Source organism: Mustelus asterias, chromosome 17, assembly GCF_964213995.1.
Source record: "Mustelus asterias chromosome 17, sMusAst1.hap1.1, whole genome shotgun sequence".
Taxonomy (NCBI): Eukaryota; Metazoa; Chordata; class Chondrichthyes; order Carcharhiniformes; family Triakidae; genus Mustelus; species Mustelus asterias.
In genome coordinates, this window is record NC_135817.1 from 66,629,619 (window position 1) to 66,648,888 (window position 19,270).

Genomic DNA, 19,270 nt, shown 5'->3' on the forward strand with positions numbered 1-19,270 from the left:
TGGATTTTTTTGACAATCGATAATGGTTTCATGGTCATCGGTTAATTATTTTATTGAATTCAAATTCCACCATCTGCCGTGGCAGGGATTCAAACCCAGGTCCTCAGAACATTAGCTGAGTTTCTGGATTAATAATCTTGTTGAAGTTGTACAAGACATTGGTAAGCCACACTTGGAATACTGTGTACAGTTCTGGTCACCCTATTATAGAAAGGATATTATTAAACTAGAAATGGTGCAGAAAAGATTTACTAGGATGCTTCCGGGACTTGATGGTTTGAGTTAGAAGGAAAGGCTGGATAGACTGGGACTTTTCTTCCTGGAGCATAGGTGGCTTAGGAATGATCTTATAGAGGTCTATAAAATAATGAGGGGCATAGATAAGGTGGATAGTCAACATCTTTTCCAAAAGGTAGGGGAGTCTAAAACTAGAGGACAAAGGTTTAAGGTGAGAGGGGAGAGATACAAAAGGATCCAAAGGAGCAATTTCTTCACTCAGAGGGTGGTGAGTGTCTGGAACAAGCTGCCAGAGGCAGTAGTAGAGGCGGGTACAATTTTATCTTTTAAAAAGCATTTAGACGTTACATGGGTAAGATGGGTATAGAGGGATATGGGCCAAATGCAGGCAGTTGGGACTAGCTTGGTGGTAAAAACTGGGTGGCATGGACAAGTTGGGCCAGGGGGCCTGTTTCCATGCTGTAAACCTCTATGATAATGTCACTGGGCCATTGCCTTCCCTCATATTTTATTTTCTACTCGCATTGGGAGTAATCCACAGATTGCTTTTGAGGTTCTACTTTTAACTTCTCTCCTTTAAAAGCTTTAGGACCATAGTACCTGCCCTCTCTATGTCATGGGTACCAATATGTACCACAACATCTGGTTTGGTTCTTGCCCCGCTGAATATTCTGCATTCTCTCCGTGATGACCTTTACCCTGACACCAGGAAGGCAACACAATGTAGATTGATGAACTGATGTTAATTCTGATTGGCAGGAAACATGACATTTGAATATAACAATTAAATCCCCAGTCAATAATTTCAGTGTTTAATTCTTGAAAATGGTGTGCTGCTAACATAAAATGTGTGATGTTTCCCAGCTGAGAATTTATCTACAATGCTTTCAGCTTCAGTATATATTTTGGCAACTGGAAAACACGAACAATGCTGCAATTCCTTATTTTACTCATGAATTTTGCGATCTATGTATTTTGTTACTTGTCAAAAAAAATGGATAAATCACACACTCGATCTTTCAAAGAAGTTGTCTCTCATGTACAAGAGTGATAAATTTTGCAGTTACTAAAAATATTAATTCCTTATCAATTGGATGGTTAGTGAAAAATAGCTGAATATATGTAACAGGTTTTCCTTTTAAATAGGAATTTTGCTTAGCTCTGTATTTATGCAAAATGCCTTCTGATTCAGTTTTCTTTGGGGATGGGTGGGTGAAAATTCCACTTGTGTGGAGTGTGCACTTAAGTTAAATGTTCTTCATGTGTACAAAAGAAAATGGAGGGTCTTAGTGTTAAATTCAAATTTGATGCAGAAATATTGTAGTTATCAAAAAGTTAATTATTTCATTCAAGAGTCTTATTAGAAATATGAAATGTAAAGGGATATCTTTCTTCCTGAAACCAAAGATTATTCCTCACTCTCTTGTACTCCTCAATTGCTTTCTCTGCCAATTATCTCGGCAGTTCCCCTCTTCAACTTGCTGATACTATTCATGTCTGCTGGGTTGTCTGTTTCAAATATTCACCATCCTGCCATGTAAAGTAGTTTAGGTCTGGGTGGCACAGTGGTTAGCACTGCTGCTTCACAGCGCCAGGGACCCAGGTTCGATTCCCGGCTTGGGCCACTATCTGTGTGGAGCCTGCACGTTCTCCTTGTGTCTGCGAGGGTTTCCTCCAGGTGCTCCAGTTTCCTCCCACATTCTGAAAGATGTGCTGGTTAGGTGCATTGACCTGAACAGGCGCTGGACTGTGGCGACTAGGGGAATTTCACAGTAACTTCATTGCAGTGTTAATGTAAGCCTTGCTTGTGACGAATAAATAAACTTTTTAAAAAAAACAAGCAATGTGTTTACCACCTTTGGCCTAACATTCAGTCCGGCCCTCTTGTGACGTTTGTGTTTATAGTGAATGTATCTAAGTCTCTAAGAATGTTAAATGCATGTGAGAACTTTGAACATTTTCTCTACAGTGTAAAGGTTACTAATTTCTGTAGCTTCCCCTTTTGGCATAGATGCCTAATTTAAATATCAATTTTAGTTAACTTTGGTTGTACTCTCTTCACTTCTATGATCCCTCCGCCCTCTTTAGTACTCTGGGAATGACTTGACCTATCTTTTTCCCCAAATTGATTAACACCACGAGACTTCTATTCCTGAGGTTATGTATCCTACAGTTTTGTAAACTTTGCATATATGGTTTCAGTGCCTCCAGATTCTCCCTCTGTTTTGTCTTCTGCCGACTAACACAATTTAACTGATATTCCTACTGCTTGTTGCACTATCCAACTTGTCATTTTGTATATATCCACACTGAACAACATCCAACACATCGGCCCAACTTCCTGCCCCTCCTTCCAAATTGTTTTGAACAGATCTTATCCAAATCTCTGTGTTTAGAGGAATTGTTATGCTGTTTGCAATTCCCAAATTTCATCAGCAAACTTAGACCAGCTTATTTATGCCTCCCCTCAAAAAAATGTCAACAGCCATAAGGCACATCTGTGAAGAACCTTCCACCACAACAGTACCACGTACAATTCTTCTTCTTCTTTCTCTAATCATCCCATCTCCTCTTAGTTTGTTGTTTAATGCTTTTCTGATTTCGGTTAGCACGTTTTGAAAATAAATGCGTATTAAATGACATTATTCAAGAACTAGTGTTTAGAAATACCTTCCAATGACAGAAAAATATGTTTCTTGGAGTACTTGTACTTGAAAATTGCAAGCTGAAATTCGTAGCAAAAGTTTACTAGCCTATCAATCTTGTAGCCTCCTTTATCTGCTATTCGACACATTGTGCCTTTGCAGGCTTTTTGACAAAGCTAGCTAATTAGTTCCAGTCAATGCTTAAAATAAGTTTTTAAAGTTTTTATTTATTCGTGTCACAAGTGGGTTTACATTAACACTGCAATGAAGTTACTGTGAAAATCCCCTAGTTGCCACACTCCGGCACCAGTTCGGGTACACAGGGAGAATTTAGCACGGTCAATGCGCCTAACCAGCCAGTCTTTTGGACTGTGGGAGCAAACCAGAGCATCCGGAGAGAATCCATGCAGACACTGGGAGAACATGCAGACTCTGCACAGACGGTGACCCAAGCCGAGGATCGAACCCGGGTCCCAAAATAGTTCAAAATACTTCACGATTTTTAACAGCTCTATTAAATCTCCCCGTAACCTTTGCCATTCTGTGGAGAACAATTCCAGCTTTGCTAGTCTTCCCATCATCTCTAGTTATGGTAAATCACTGCTTTGATGTGGAGTTGCTGTACTGTGCCTACCCCTGTTGGACTGGGGTAGGCACAGAAAGTAGTCTCGCAACACCAGGTTAAAGTCCAACGGGTTTATTTGGTAGCATGAGCTTTCGGAGCGTTGCCCCTTCATCAGGTGAGGTGAGCATCATCTCTGAGGCCTTGACATTGTTCCTAAAAGTGTGGTGCCCAGAATTGGACACCATGCTCAACTGAGGCCTAAACCAGTGAATTAGAAGTGTTTTGCATAATGGTCCTTTAGTATTTGTGCCTCCAAGATCGCTTCTCGGCCTTTTGGCTAAGGACGAGTGTCAGATCAAGCCCAAGATGGGGTGCAATGCCTCATCTTGTCAACTTGGACCCTGTTTGTATCCCTTGAGGGGACCATGAATTGGATTCGATTGGAATTTGAATTTGGTTTTTGGAGCAAGCAAGGAATGGATTTGGATCTGCCTGGTCCACTCCGAGCATTGGCTTTGTAACTTTAAGGATGGAGTAAAAAGAAAAAAATTTTTTTAAAAAATTGTGCCCCCAAGAAGAAAAGCTAAAAGTCTTGAGTCTCAAAAGGCAGTCAGAACTTGGCAAGCCCACTTCATAGGAAACACATCGGCCTCTTATCTTGACAGTAATAGCTGAATCATGATCACTGGCTGGTTTTCACAACTTGAGAGGGTTTGTGTCCTTTCTATATTTTTGTGGTGAGTGTTGTTTAAAAAAGTGCACAGAAGGTTATAATTTACTTCAGACATTCCTTATTTCAAAATGTGACTGCAAGTTCAAGAGGCCAAAAACATCCAGGCGAGCTTGCTAAAAGAAGCACATTCGACTAAATTATGAGACCTGAAATTGAAATCTTTTATATTAGGCATTTTTTTACTTTATATATACACAATTGTAAACTTTATGCCCAAACTCCAAAATAAACGAGCTGAACTTAAGAGCAACCATTGGAAAAAGGTGACCTGGGTACAATAACTTTTTTTTAAAAAGGTGATCATTAGGCAGAGCGCAGCATACTTTTAACTTTTTTTTTAGCATGGAGCTTGAAAATCCTATTGCCCAAGTGAGTATTATTTTGATGAGTAGTTGCAAAAAATTCCCTGTTTTTTTTTCCCCGGGAATGTTAAGACATGACAATTTTGTACAGTTGTTTGCATCTATTCCTATGTGAGGTGCCCAATTTTAACTTGGCGCAGGGGTCTAGTGGGCAGGAACCAAGGCAGATGACAAACTGTTTCAACATCAACAATTAAGACCCAGGAGATTTTGTGTCTCACTCATTGCCCGAGGGCAGTTTAGAGTCAACCACATTGCTGTGGCTCTGGAGTTTCATGTAGGCCAGACCAGGTAAGAACGGCAGATTTCCTTCCCTAAAGGACATTAGTGTACCAGATGAGTTTTTCAGAGAATAGACATGGTCATCAGTAGATTCCAATTATTCTTTTTTTTTTAAATTGAATTCAAATTCCACCATCTGCTGTGGTGGCACTCAAACGTGGATTCCCAGAACATTAGCTCAGTTTCTGGATTAATAGTCGAGCAATAATACCACTAGGCCATTGCCTCCCTTGAGAGGCAGAAGCTGGCTGATGGTCAGTAAACATAGAACATAGAAACCTACTGTGCAGAAGGAGGCCATTCAGCCCATCGAGTGCACCGACATTAATCCCACCCAGGCCCTATCCCCATGCATTTACCTGAGTTACTCCCCCGACACTAAGGGGAAAGTTAGCATAGCCAATCCACCTAACCCGCACATCTTTGGACTGTGGGAGGAAACCAGAACACCCGGAGGAAACCCACGCAGACACGGGGAGAACGTGTAAACTCCACACAGTGACCCAAGCTGGGAATCGAACCCGAGTCCCTGGCGTTGTGAGGCTGCAGTGCTAACCCACTGTGCTAGCGTGCCGCCCTGGTAGCAGAACGGTGAGCAGCAGGAGGCCACTCCTGGGATTGAAGAAATTATACTTGTTGTTCAATTTGGAGGGTCTCACAGTTGAAGGAGGGATGGATCTTGCTTCTGAGGATGCTTAACATTATGGGGCCCGGAGGAGTATCCTATTTCTGCCTCCTGTCCCTCTCCCCTCCCAGGTTAGTTTTTTATTCAACACAGAAAAATCACTTTTGGCCCCAGCTCCTTTTTCCGCTAGGTTTTCTGGTGGGGCAATCGCAATGGCTTCCCTGTGCAGGTTTGCAGTCTAAAATTGCAGCCAGGTCTTGACAATTTTATCAGAGACAAATCTGCATATTTATATCTTCTCGGGTGGGGGGAGGAGGGGGGGTAATCTTCGTGCCTATTAAAGAGCAGGTTAAGATTGGGACCTGTGAAAAGTCAGTGTGACATTGCTAGGTACATCCCACAAGTGATTTCACCTGTCCACCCCTCTCATCTCTGCTGAACAGCCAAAGTTAAAAGTTAGCAACACGGTGACACAGTGGTTAGCACTGCTGCAGGGACCTGGGTTCAATTCTGGCCTCGGGTCACTGTCCGTCTGGAGTTTGCATGTTCTCCCTGTGTCTGCATAGGTTTCTTCTGGGTGCTCCTGATTCTTCCCATGCTCCAAAGATGTGCTGGTTAGGGTGATTGGCCATGCCATTGGCCCCTTAGTGTCAGGGGGATTAGCAGGATAAATACTTGGGTTTACGGGGGTAGGGCCTGGGTGGGATTGAATCATAGAATCCCGACAGTGCAGAAGGAGGCCATTCAGCCCATGGAGTCTGCACCGACCACAATCCCACCCAGGCCCTATTCCTGGAACCCCACATATTTACCCTGCTAATCCCCTGACAATAGGGTCAATTTAGCATGGCCAATCAATCTAACCCATGCTAAATTGACCCTCATATCAGGGGATTAGCAATTGTCATTGGTTGAGGCTCAATGGGCTGAATGGTCTCCTTCTGCACTGTAGGGATTCTATGATTCTTAAAAATCAGCCCGAGTGTGTTGTGGACAGTGAAGACTTCAATAGATATATACATTCTTGATTCCAAAATTTCTATCAATGCTGTAAGAATTGTATATTTCCTAAACATTTCATTTTAAAACTTAGTCTATATCCTGCTTATCCAACATTCATGCAGATTTTTAGGACTTTTTCTTGTAGTTTGTAAGTTTGTCTAATCAATGAAAGATCCAAATAAAGCTTAAACTCAATAGACTTGACATCAGTAACTGTAACAATTTCTGAAACTTTCTTTTGATAGACTTCAGTCGTAGACGAGGAAACATGTTAAACCTTCTTGTTTCAAGCATTTCCTTGATGATTGCCCTAAAACATCAAATGAGTTAAAACAATAGTGTTTATATGTGCCTTACTGCACGTTCTTCAGAAAGCACAAGTATGAATAGGACAAAATAGAACTATGAGCACTTGTTAGAACTGTTACCGAGAATGATGAGCAATTTTGGGAGTGCTGGATATACTTGTAGTGTTCTTGTTCAAAATTAGAAAAGAGGAAAAAAAAACCACTGCTAGAAGAATGTTCCCAGTGAATGGAGTAGTTGCAGCTGATTGGCTGCAAGTGATGTCATGCTTTCAGTCGATAGTTGTAGACTGGTTCACATTACAGTTATTTTACTAACGTTCTGGGGTCAATTAGCAATTTAACCTCCAGAACATTGGGGAAGAAATTTCCAAAGCGAACAGGGCTTGTACAGAGAGTGATAGGGGAGGAAAATAAACGCAGTGTGAATGAGGGATCTGTGGGAAAACACACAAGTTTGGTTCCTATTAGAATGTAACATACTAAAAGCTGGGAAAAGTCGCTTCATCAAAACCCGGGTGATTTTTGCCTGACGTTGGAATTTGCGAGGTGAATGCTGTAACGGTCGGCAGAATCCGAGGCTGACATTGTGCTGGGGATGAATTGTAATGCAAATGAGACAGATGTGCCACTTCTCTCTTGTTCAATTGCTGAAATTGGACGCATCCCCCAAACTAACACCGCGATAGTTTTGTAATACGCTTGCTTCCCAAACAGATGCTTAGAGTCGTTTTAAATCCCAGCGTCGCTAAGTGTTTTGATTTGGACAGTTACACCTTTATTATCAGACTGCTCAAGTTATTGCTTGTGATGTCCGCAGCCTTTTGTATGGGAGGAAAATTGTGCCCTTGCTTTGGCTTGTCTCATTGAAAAGATACAAACAGCTTCTGAACGTGAAGATCATCATTGAGAAATTTCTGAAAAATAACAGTTCTGCCTTCCCATTTAATAAGTTTGTTTGCAGACTAGTTTTCATTGTTTCGTCCCCTTAAAACTAGAGGTGCCTTTTATTTTAAACAAATGACTATGTAACTCATTGATAAATCCATAACTTTGATTTGGTTTAATGCTCTTCTGAGCTGTTTTATATAAGGAAAATGTATGATGCAACTACAGTCATAAAGAGGAGACAAGAAAACATTATGTACTCATTCTTAAACTTTTTTTTTAAGTTAATGATTACTTTAGTTTTCTGTGCTGGTATATGCACATGTTTTCCACATGTTCCTTCTTTTCCTGATGCTATTTTTCCTGCCTTTTAAGTTAGCCTTGATGATCCTTGAAATTTTAGGTGCAGTTTAGTTGTTCTACAAGGTTGTCTTGAAATGTTGTTTGATTAATGTCAGGAAGCTACGACAATATTAGAAAACACGTGCACCATTTATGGCTGCTCATTTTGGGTACAAGCAATGGCCCATGAGACAAAATGAGGCATTAGAAATCTAGGCAACTGAATACTTAGCTAGTATTCGTTTAGTTGAAAGTTCCTGGAAATGAATAGTTGCACACTGAGGAACTGCACAATCTGACTCCAATATCATTAAGTAGCCTTACTCATTGGGAACATATTATTGGTAAGAATATCATGAAAAAAGAATGATGGGAAGAAAATTGCATGTCCAATACAGAATTCAAAAACTTTTATTTAAGCCTCTAATTACCTACTGCAGTTCACGACCAAACATTTATTTTCAACAAATAAAACTGTTTATCCAAATTGAGGACCATTTGTCATTTAGTATATACTGCTTATAGAAAACAATAGAATGATTTATTATTGTCGCATAGAATCCTACAGTGCAGGAGGCCATTCGGCCCATCGAGTCTGCATCGACCACAATCCCACCCAGGCCCTATCCGCGTAACCCCATGCATTTACCCTAGCTAGTCCCCCTGACACTAAGGGGCAATTTGGAATGGCCAATCCATCTAACTTGCACATCTTTGACTGTGGGAGGAAACCGGAGCACCCGGAGGAAACCCAAGCAGACATAGTGAGAACGTGCGAACTCCACACAGATAGTCACCCAAACCGGGAATCGAACCCGGGTCCCTGGCACTGTGAGGCAGCAGTGATAACCACTGTGCCACCGTGCTGCCCACTTTGTATTGGTATACAGTGAAAAGTATTATTTCTTGCGTGCTATACAGACAAAGCATAACATTCACAGAGTACATAGGGGAGAAGAAAAGGAGGGTGCAGAATATAGTGTTACAGTCATAGCTAGGGTGTAAAAGCATAGAGTGAGAGTAAAATTAGAGGGTATTTTGGGGACAGCTCGCAAGAAGTCGCTGCACTCCAACACCATCTTGAAGTGGATATCAGATCTTTTATACATTTTAGACTGAGTTATTCATTACTGTAGCCCGCAAGTTGTTGTTGTCATTTGTTTACATTTAGTGTTTTATTGTGCAAAATGTAAGAGGGTTGTTTCACCTAGCTTTGACAGATTGGTAAGTCACACAAGATACTAACGTCCTTAAAGCGTGACTTGTATGCGAAATAGATCTTTTAGAATTTAAGATGCTGTGATGCAGGATGTCAAATATTGATGTACTTTGCATTTTACAATGTTCCTCAGTGGCATACCTGCGTGGTCTAATACATGGAGTTCTGGTGTAATATTTTGTTTGCTGAAATTTTTTTTGTGGGTTTTGTCTTCTCTCTCTTAGCAGCAAGAATGATTGTTTTTTGCATTACTGAACCAGATGCTTATAATTAGAGAAACACATAAAATTACAAAAGAATGCTTGTTTGTAGTCTTTGAATAATTTGAAGCTTTCAGCCTTTTATTAGAATTTTAGTACAAAGCTGGTATTATAATTGATGCATATGAAGATTGAAGTTAACATAATTGAGCAACCTTGTGCCTTTTTACAACAAAAACATGGCTTTAATTGATGTGCGTATGGTTTAGGAATTTAGTGTAACATTATATAATGGATGGACTTGGTTATTTAATGTTACCTAAACTGGGAGGGGTAGCCTTTGAGTTTAGATGAACCATTTCTTATGCCAACAGCAGAAATATTTTCTTAATTGTGCTAATTCTGTGCACAACTCCATGCTTGGTGAATGGTTGTCCAGGTGAGACAAGGGAACAAATACACAAAAGTGCATTTTTTTAAAAAGGGGATCTCTGAACACCTACCTTTAGTAGAGCAACCTGTGTTTACCCATCTGCTGAGTTGGATGGGACTGACAAGTATGTACTCAAACAAAAACATGACCTGATGAAACATGCGTAATTCTCTGATGCATGCATACTGTTAAAAGACAATTTAAACTTGGTGTACACTATTACTTACCATTAGTAACCTATCATCCATACTTAATGTAAAATAAAAGTAAAAAGTGTATTTATTAGTCACAAGTAAAGCTAACATTAACACTGCAATGAAGTTACTGTGAAATTCCTGTAGTCGCCACACTCCGGCGCCTGTTCAGGTACACTGAGGGAGAATTTAGCATGCCCCTAACCAGCACATCTTTCAGACTGTGGGAGGAAACCGGAGCACCCACAGGAAACACAGACACGAGGAGGACATGCAAACTCCACACAGACAGTGACCCAAGCTGGAAATCGAACCTGGGTCCCTGGTGCTGTGAGGCAGCAGTGCTAACCACTTGCCACCATGCTGCCACAAACAGCTATCCAGCCAAATGAGCTAAACCTTACTAAGATTACAAAGGGAATGATAGTTTGTAACATGACTACATTGATAGTAATGTTGATTTACTTTGCGTTATTAGAGCAAACTTATTCCATGCTTCTTATTGCAGTTTTGTGAATGCTTTTCATCATTGGAGTTATTTCTATACACAAGACACAGTCTTTTGGTTTCCCCTAGCTGAACACTTGCTAAATTTCCTTTGAAAGAGTCTCAACTGTACCCACCCCATTCCGGTTGAAATTCAACAGAAGTTTTTGAACTTTGTTTTTCCAAACTTTTCAAAGATACTGACAACTTGACTTGAAGAGGTCAGTGATATTCCTTAACACAGTGATTGGGGGGGAAAAAATGGTAGCTTAGTATAGGCGTTTCATTCTATCAGAATCACAGTCCTGAAGACTGTGGACTTGTGCCCAGAGACTACCTTCAGTTTTGGCTTGAGGCTTTCATGTCATTTACATTTTATGCTAACTTTACAGATGTGTATTTGATAAAGTACAAAATCGGACCACAGCAATAGATCATTTTGCTGATTGATTAATTTATACCAAATACTGATATGAGGTTGGTTAAGGATTAATCATTGTAGCCTTATCACGTACTGTTCCATGGTGTAATCTAAATCATTTTCAGATGCCGACTTTACTATTATCCCGAGTATCCTTCCCCTTCAACTTTTGGAATTGCCTTGCTGCATACATTTTTCCAGTTTTGTGTAAAGTATAGATCAGCACCAGAAGATCAAAACTTGTGACGTTGAATCCCTAGAATTAACTTTCGCATACTCAAAAATAAAGTGCTCAGTTGAAATGTATAATTTTAAGAATGTGCACTGAAATGTTTTGAAAACCACAATGCCTTCACAAGACGTTACTCCTATTTCTGTTTTACTGCCTGTCCTACTTAGGTTAGCACACTGCTATTTCTAAAACTTGCCGACACTTAAAGTACATCCTTCTGTTGGCGTAGCTTTTGCAAGTATCGTCTCAAATTATCCATAAAAGTACTTCTTACTCCTAAGAATTGGAGGCACAAACCATCCATTGAATGTGCAAATACTTTGTTCTCCATTTCGGAAAAGAATCAGGAAAAAAGTCAAATTTGTGCTGAGAGGTCGCTGTATGAATTTCAAAGTTTAAATGCTTCAGACAAAAGACGTATGAAATGTGAGATTTCTTGACAAATTGCCCAGGCTAATGAGCGTGATATTTTAAGAATATATATTAATGCATATGTAGGTGCATTGCAGGAAGGAAATAAGTTTTGCTTCTTAGGGACAGACTTTTTATTGAACAAAACCAAAATTGCTGTTTGTTAAGAGAAGAATGATGGAACATATCTGTGTGATAAAAAGTATCATGAAGCTTAGCTGTTGTAAAAATAATGCAATCTAACATTTTAATCAAGGACATACATAAAGAGGGGTTGTGACAAAATCTTCTGTGTGGTCGGGGAACGCTAGATCTGAAGAGTTAAAACATTTTTCACTAATTAGAACATATGACACACTGTCATGATACTAATGTACAAGAGCTGACTTGTTTTCTGAAATTAATAAAGTTACATTACGTAAGTTTTGGCACTCAACAAGTCACCACACTTCATTTAAAAAGTGTTTAAGGCACTGTACTAAACGTTATATTAAAAAAGTGCTATCACTTGCAACACACCATACTAAAAGAAAAGTTATTGCTTAATAACCCTAGTTACAAAGGTCAAGGGCTCCTGAGTATTCACAGGTGAAAATTTAACCAATGCATTACTGATCAATTACTATTAATACATCTTCAACCATTAGTAACATTTACAACATTCTCGAATGAGAACTGAAACGTGTATGCTTTTGCAAAGCATAAAATGTACTGCTTCAGCAACTTCATTTGGAAGTTAACTATTCAATGTATATTTCGGATGCTTCTCACTTCCTTGAACATGTAATCTCACCCCTCCCAACATCATAGCCCCGCCCCAAATCATTTTTTCCCTCCCTCGCCACAAGCCAAGTTGGATTAATCGGGGGTTTCGCTGTTGAAAACAGGCAGCTGTAGTTCTGTAAGTTTAAAAAAAAAGATAGAAAGAATAATTCCCTGAGAATAAAAGTTCAGCACTCAGAACACTGCTTCTCCCCCCTACCTGATGCCTGCAGTCTGTGGAGTTCCATTGCTTGTTTGTGGCAATAAGGACACTGGGGGAATATGATGATGGGATTCAGCCTTCCCCACTCATCAGCGATGCGAACATTCCAACTGCAACACCAAACAATGAGAGATGTGCTCTTTGCATCCTCTAGCCAATGGTCCATTACGTCAGATCATTGCCATATATGGTGCTCTGTTATGCAGACCTGGAGTGTCTGACTGCAACTCTCTGATAGCCAGAACTAGGAAGCTTATTACTGCATTTTGGCTCCAGCTGACGTTCAAGGCTCTGTGAAATAATGTGTTTGTCTACTCCGTTCTCAGCCAAGAAGAATGTGCGGAAGGCTTTAAGTTACAGAATTTCCTTCTTGCCATTGAACGCAGTGTCATTACTGGAACAGTTAGTTGTTAATGGTTTTACCGAATTTCTTTTTAAAAAAAAGTTTCTGATGAAGAATTTCTCTTCGTGGTAATTTAGTCTTTATTTCAGTTAATTAGGAAGGCTGCAAATATGTGGAACACTGTTAAAGTTTTTCAGTTTTAAGTTTATTTATTAGTTACAAGTAAGGCTTACATTAACACTGTTACTGAGAAAATTCCCCTAGTTGCACTGGTCAAATTAGTTACATAATTAAAAGAATAATTTCAGAAACCTATCCAAATTGTATCCCTAATGGATCTGGCACAAGAGAATAAAAAGAATATATTTCAAATGTACATAAGTGGAGCTTGCCTTTTGAAGGATTTTCTTTAAATAGAAGTGTTCTGTATGAAACTGAGTGAGTGAGAAAATATTATCTAGAAATTCCTCTGACATCATTTTAGCCCACAGGCAACATGATGTTATGGTGGAAGAAATTCTGATGTGAGCAATAGTCTATATTTTGCACCTCTCCCAAAATTCCTCCCTGGTGTCTTGAATAATATTGTAGATTCTGTGGTTAGCTGCAGCTCAGCCTATGAAAAGGTCAGTTAAGGGGATTTTGCACTAAAATCCTCATTCTTCCACTTTCCACCGAATCTGGATTGATAGTGTCTATTCAGATTGGAATAGAACAGTGGAAGTAATCAGAAGATAGTGAAGATTTGCTGAAAAGGTGTGGAGACGTGTAGGGTTGTGATCACATGAGGTGGGGTAAAAATTTGTCCAATATTCTACCACTCCAGGTATGACAACAAAGTACTGAATTTAGAGAGGATGTGCTTTGCAAATACGGACCTGCAGAGTCTCACTGGCTGTCCTGTCTGGAGACAATACACATCTCTTTAACCTGTCTTAATGCTCTCTCCACTCACATTGTTTGTACCTTAAAGACTTGATTAGCTGTAAGTATTTGCATTCCAACCATTATTCTGTAAATTGAGTCTGTGTCTTTATATGCCCTGTTTGTGAACAGAATTCCCACTCACCTGAAGAAGGGGCTTAAGGCTCTGAAAGCTTGTGGCTTTTGCTACCAAATAAACCTGTTGGACTTTAACCTGGTGTTGTTAAACTTCTTACTTTGCAAATACTGCAGGGGTCCCACTATGCATGATTTCAGCTTATAAAGAATTATTCTGACAGGTTTTCTTGGGTTCAGCGAAAAACAATTTACGTTTATTGAAACTATTTCCCAAATTTATAAAAACCACTTTTCACACATCACGCACATTCCCTGGGCTCACATGGACAAAAAGTACAAATGGTAGAATAAGAGGATAGGCTTAAAGATTTTTTACAGTTCGTGAAGAAGATAAAATAGAAGAATGCATGGTTAGCTGGTCTTGATGTGGCGATTCCGCTTTGCAGCCTTTTTGCTCAGTTGTCTTCTTGGGTGTAGTTGTAAGGAGTGGATTTCAAGAAGATTTCAGTTTGCAGTAGATTTCTGTTCACAGGATGGTTACTTTGCAAATCTTGGCACAGTACTTTGAGAGAGAGAGAGATCTTTTGCAACTTTTCAGTAACATTCTGAGCTCTGACCTCTGACTTGGTAGACAGTTCTTAAATTCCTGCTGGCTGTACATCCCAGAGGAATCTGATGAATCCATGGCCAGATCAGAACAGATGATTGAATATTTTCTCATCTCGGAAACTTTTGCAAAGTGTCAGGATATTGCAAAAAAACAACTGGAGGTTGGTATCTTTCATGCGCCCCAGGGGATTTGAGTGGAATGCAAGTTGAGATGTTGGAGCTGGCTGGCAGTTCTCCATTATCTTAATAGATGACAATTAGGATTACCCGCCACATGTTTCGTGGCGGTGGAGTTGGCCTACTATTGGCAGGTGACAGGATCTTTTGGTCCTGCCATTGTCAATGGGATTTCCCATTGAATGCACCCCTTGCCACCATTTAAACCCACGACGGGGGTGCGACATTCGTGGGATCCTCCGGTCCCATCGCTGTGAATGGCCAGAAAATTCTAGCCTGTATTTTTTATCAAAATAAGCACATCCTCGTAACTGTGATATGAGAGAGAAATGCACATGATGGCACGGAGAGCAAGAGAAAAACTCAGGCTCCCAAATGAGGATGTACTCCATCATGTTTTTTTTTTCATTCATGGGTTGTGGCCAGTGTTTATTGCTGATCCCTATACCCTTCAGAAAGTGGTAGCGAACAGCATTTTTGAACCACTAAAGTCTGTGTTGTGTAGTTATTCCCCGAGCATTGTTTGGTAGGGAGTTCCGAAAAGTTGACTCCATGATGATGAAGCAACGGCAAGATATTTCCAAGTCAAGCTGGTGTGTGACTTGGAGGGACACTTGCAGGGGATAGCATTTCCAGGTGTCCACTGCCGTTGTATTTCTAGGTGTCAGAGGTCCGAGGCTTGAAAGATGCTGTTGAAGTTGCTGCAGTGGATTTTGCACATGGTACAGCCATGTTGCAGGGAGTGAATGTTTAACATGGATGGGGTACCAATAAAGAGGACTACTTTATCCTGGATGGTATTATGGTTTCTTGAGCATTATTGAACCACAATGATCCAAGCAAGTGGAGATTATTTCATCACACTCCTGAATTGTCTTGTGGATGTTGGACAGGCTTTAGGAAGTCAGGAGGCGAGATACTCGGCACAAAATTCCCAGCCACTGACCTGCTCTTATAGTCACAATATTTATGATACAGGTCTAGTTATGTTTCTGATCAATGGTGATCCCAGGATGATGGTTTCAGCGATTATAATGCCATTGAATGTCAAGGAATGGAGATTAAACTCTCTCTTGTTGGAGCTGATTATTTATTGCCTGGCACTTGTGTGGCATCAATGTTATTTGGTACTTGGCAGCCCAAATCTGACCTGTGAGCACAGACTGCTTCATTATTTGAAGAGTAATAAATGGAATTGAACACTGCACAATCAGCAACAGTTATCCCCATTTCTGATCCAAGGATGGACACTGATGAAGCAGCTAAAGATGGTTGGGCCTAGGAGACCTGAAGAACTTCTTCAGTTATGTCCTGTGACTGAGATGTTTGATCTTCAACAATCTCTCCCTTCTTCCTCGATAGAGTAAGAAGTCTCACAACACCAAGTTAAAGTCCAACAGGTTTATTTGGAATCACAAGCTTTCGGAGCACTGCTCCTTCCTCAGGTGAGTTCTTCCTGAGTCAAGTTATCAATGAGCAGGTGTAGGTGAGTAACTGCCACTTGATACCACTGTGAACAACACATTCCATCTGTTTGCTGATGGTTGAGTGTAGACTGGGCATGAATTGACTGGATTGCACATGTCCTTTCTGTGGACAGGACATACCTGGACAATTTTTCACTTAGGGTAATTGCCAGGGTTGTAACTGTACTGAACAGCTTGGCTAGTGGTTCAGCTATTTCTGAAGCACAGACAGCACTTCAGTTGGGATACCATATTTAACGCACTCAACTGTTTCCTGATATACTGGGGAGGTGATGGCCTAGTGGGATTATCGCTAGACTATTAATCCAGAAACTCAGCTAATGTTCTGGGGACCTGGGTTTGAATCCCATCGTGGCAGATGGTGGAATTTGAACTCAATAAAAAATATCTGGAATTAAGAATCTACTGATGACCATGAAACCATTGTCGATTGTTGGAAAAATCCATCTGGTTCAGTAATGTCATTTAGGGAAGGAAATCTGCCATCCTTACCTGGTCTGGCCTACATGTGACTCCAGAGCCACAGCAAATGTGGTTGACTCTCAACTGCCCTCCAAGGGCAACTACGGATGGGCAATAAATGCTGGCCAGCCAGTGACGCCCGTGTCCCATAAATGAATTAAAAAATTGAATTGGCTGAAGACTGGTATCTGTGTTGGTGGACATCCCAGGAGGAGGCCAAGATGGGTCATTCATTTCTAGCTGATGATGGCTGTAACAGTTTCGACTTTGTTTTTGCACTAATGTCCTGGGCTCCACTACCATTGAGGATGGAAAGATTCATTTAAAATCTCCTGCTCCAGTTAGCTCTTTAATTGTCCACCACCATTCAAGGAATGTGGCATGACGGCAGAGATTTAATCTGTATCTGTTGCTTGTGGGGTTGCTTAGCTCTGTCTATAGCATTCTGCTTCTTTTCAGCATGCATGTGGTCCTGTGTTGTAGCGTTGCCAGATTGACACTTTGTTTTTAGGTATATCTGAGACTGCCATTAGATTGTAAATAGTTGAGGTCTTGTGGCAGTTAAAGTTTGTCAACTTGAAAATAACTCTTTTATGGCAATTCTCTGTTTCCTTAGCCAATGCTCTATGCATGCTAATAAATTACCTCCAACACCATAAGGTCTCATCTTGTGCAGCGACATTTTATGTGCACCTTAACAAATGCCTTTTGGAAATCCAAATACACCGTATCTACTGGTTCCCCTTTATTCACCCTTCTCTCTAATCCTCAAAGAATGCTGAGAAATTTGTTCAACATTATTTCCCTTTCATAAACCCTGCTGAGACTGATTTACTGTATTATGCTTTTCTAAATGTCCTGCTACTCCTTCCAATATTTTCCCAATGATGTCAGGCTAACAGGCCAATAGTTCTAGCTTTCTGTCTCCTGCATTCTTGAATAAAGCTGTTACATTTGTAGCTTTCCAATCAACTGAGACAATTAAAGAATGTAGGGAATTTTGGAAAATTGGTCTACCTCTAATCTTTGTAAGTTACATGCCTTTTCTTTCTATTTGATACCATCTTTAACTTTTTTATTTGGACATGGGTGGTTCATCTTTCTCAATTTTTCTTCCTCAATGAAATATATCTTTTGAGAATTATAAAATATCCTCTTAAATGTCCACCCTGCTTTACTACCATCTTACCTTTTAATCTATTTTCCATGTCCATTTTAGCCAACCCTGTTTTCCTACTTTTGTTATTGCCTTTATTTAATTTTAGGACACTAGTTTTGGGCCCAGGTTTCTCACCCTAAAACTGAATGTGAAATTCCTGCATGTTATGTTCACACTTGCCTGGACGTCCTTTACTGTGAACTAATTAATCCTGTCTCATTACACATTACCAAATAAAAAATGGTCTGTTCCCTGGTCGGTTCCTGAGTCAATATTTAGGACTGCTAAGGTCACTCATTCTTGGCAGTAAGCACTATGTTGCCACATCTGGTGGGCCAATCCAGGCAGTGAGGATAGTGGTGGAGGAGTCTGGAATGTTGGTTGAAACAAATGAAGCTATGCGTCTGACAACTTGACCTTTGCTTATCCAGTTTGTGGGATAGCTCTCCCAGTTTTGTCACAAGTCCTGAAGTATTATTCAGGAGGAAATTGCAGGGTTGATTTGGCTGGATGTGCTTTTGTCCTTGCCCAATGCTGAGGTTGATGCTGTATGTCCAATCCAGTTTTAACTGCTTCACTGTAGTGCGATCGTATTCTAATATTCCACAAGAGGCAGGCAGTCAAATTCGGAGGCCATAAAGATGTCTGAATTTGCGATCTGTCAAAATAACACTTTTCCAAAGTAGGCGCAGAAGTTGGCTTCTGATGATGTAACTACCATTACACCAGCAACAGTAACAGTAAACAGTTGTTCAACCAGTCTCACAGTTAGTGTATATAGGTATTGTTCTGTAATTACAGCATTTCACTGTGAGTTGCACTGATCTTCAATGATGTAATGGTATTTTATGAAATGCATGGAAGAAAGATATTGCAGAAGTCAGGGAAAATTGTACTAGAACTGCACTTGTCAAATGTTTAGCAAGGAGTGTGCACATAAGCAATAATTTTGACTTAGGCTGTAATTTTTTTGTTTGCAAAATGCTGAATGGATTGCCTTTTAAGAGGCTGAGCGAGTGGAGGGCTATTTGGAGACATCAAACTTAGCACAACTTCATCTAAAGTATTCAGAACAAAATGTGCCAGATGTACAGCAGCGCACGCAAGTTATGTCGATTTCAGCCCATTAAGGGCTTTGTCAGCATCAAGTGAGTGGCTCAGTGTCATTACTGAAGGTATAATATGATTGCCTTTTCTCCTGTGTACCTGTGACTGTGCAATCAAACTTTCACAAGCCCAATAATGTATAATTTATTGAAGCTTGAAGTCTAACATATACCAATATGTGACAGAAATATTACTTAAACCTTGTACGTATTCATGCTTAGTTCATGTATTTTGACTTTTGTTAATGGAACTGGTGATTCATAGTTAATTTTTCAATTTAAATAACAGAAAAGTGAATATTGTTTGTGCTTTTGTCTTAAATAATCTTACGCCACTTTGCTAGATGTTTTTAAAAAA

General features: G+C 40.1%; 2 protein-coding genes across 7 annotated transcripts in view; one reads left to right on the forward strand and one right to left on the reverse strand.

Moving 5' to 3' along the window:
- The window catches only part of cmss1 (cms1 ribosomal small subunit homolog), a 331,630-nt gene that overhangs the window by 66,205 nt on the left and 246,155 nt on the right, over positions 1-19,270 (forward strand). The gene's annotated exons all lie outside the window — the stretch shown is intronic.
- Positions 1-19,270, reverse strand: part of filip1l (filamin A interacting protein 1-like) — a 253,006-nt gene that overhangs the window by 47,079 nt on the left and 186,657 nt on the right. Inside the window, exon 1 of one of the 4 annotated variants that reach the window (XM_078232878.1) lies at positions 12,565-12,726. The exons of the other annotated variants lie outside the window; for them this stretch is intronic. The gene's annotated coding sequence lies outside the window, so the exon portion shown is untranslated. Of the gene's footprint in view, positions 1-12,564; positions 12,727-19,270 lie in introns of those variants that run through there. 4 annotated transcript variants of the gene reach the window in all.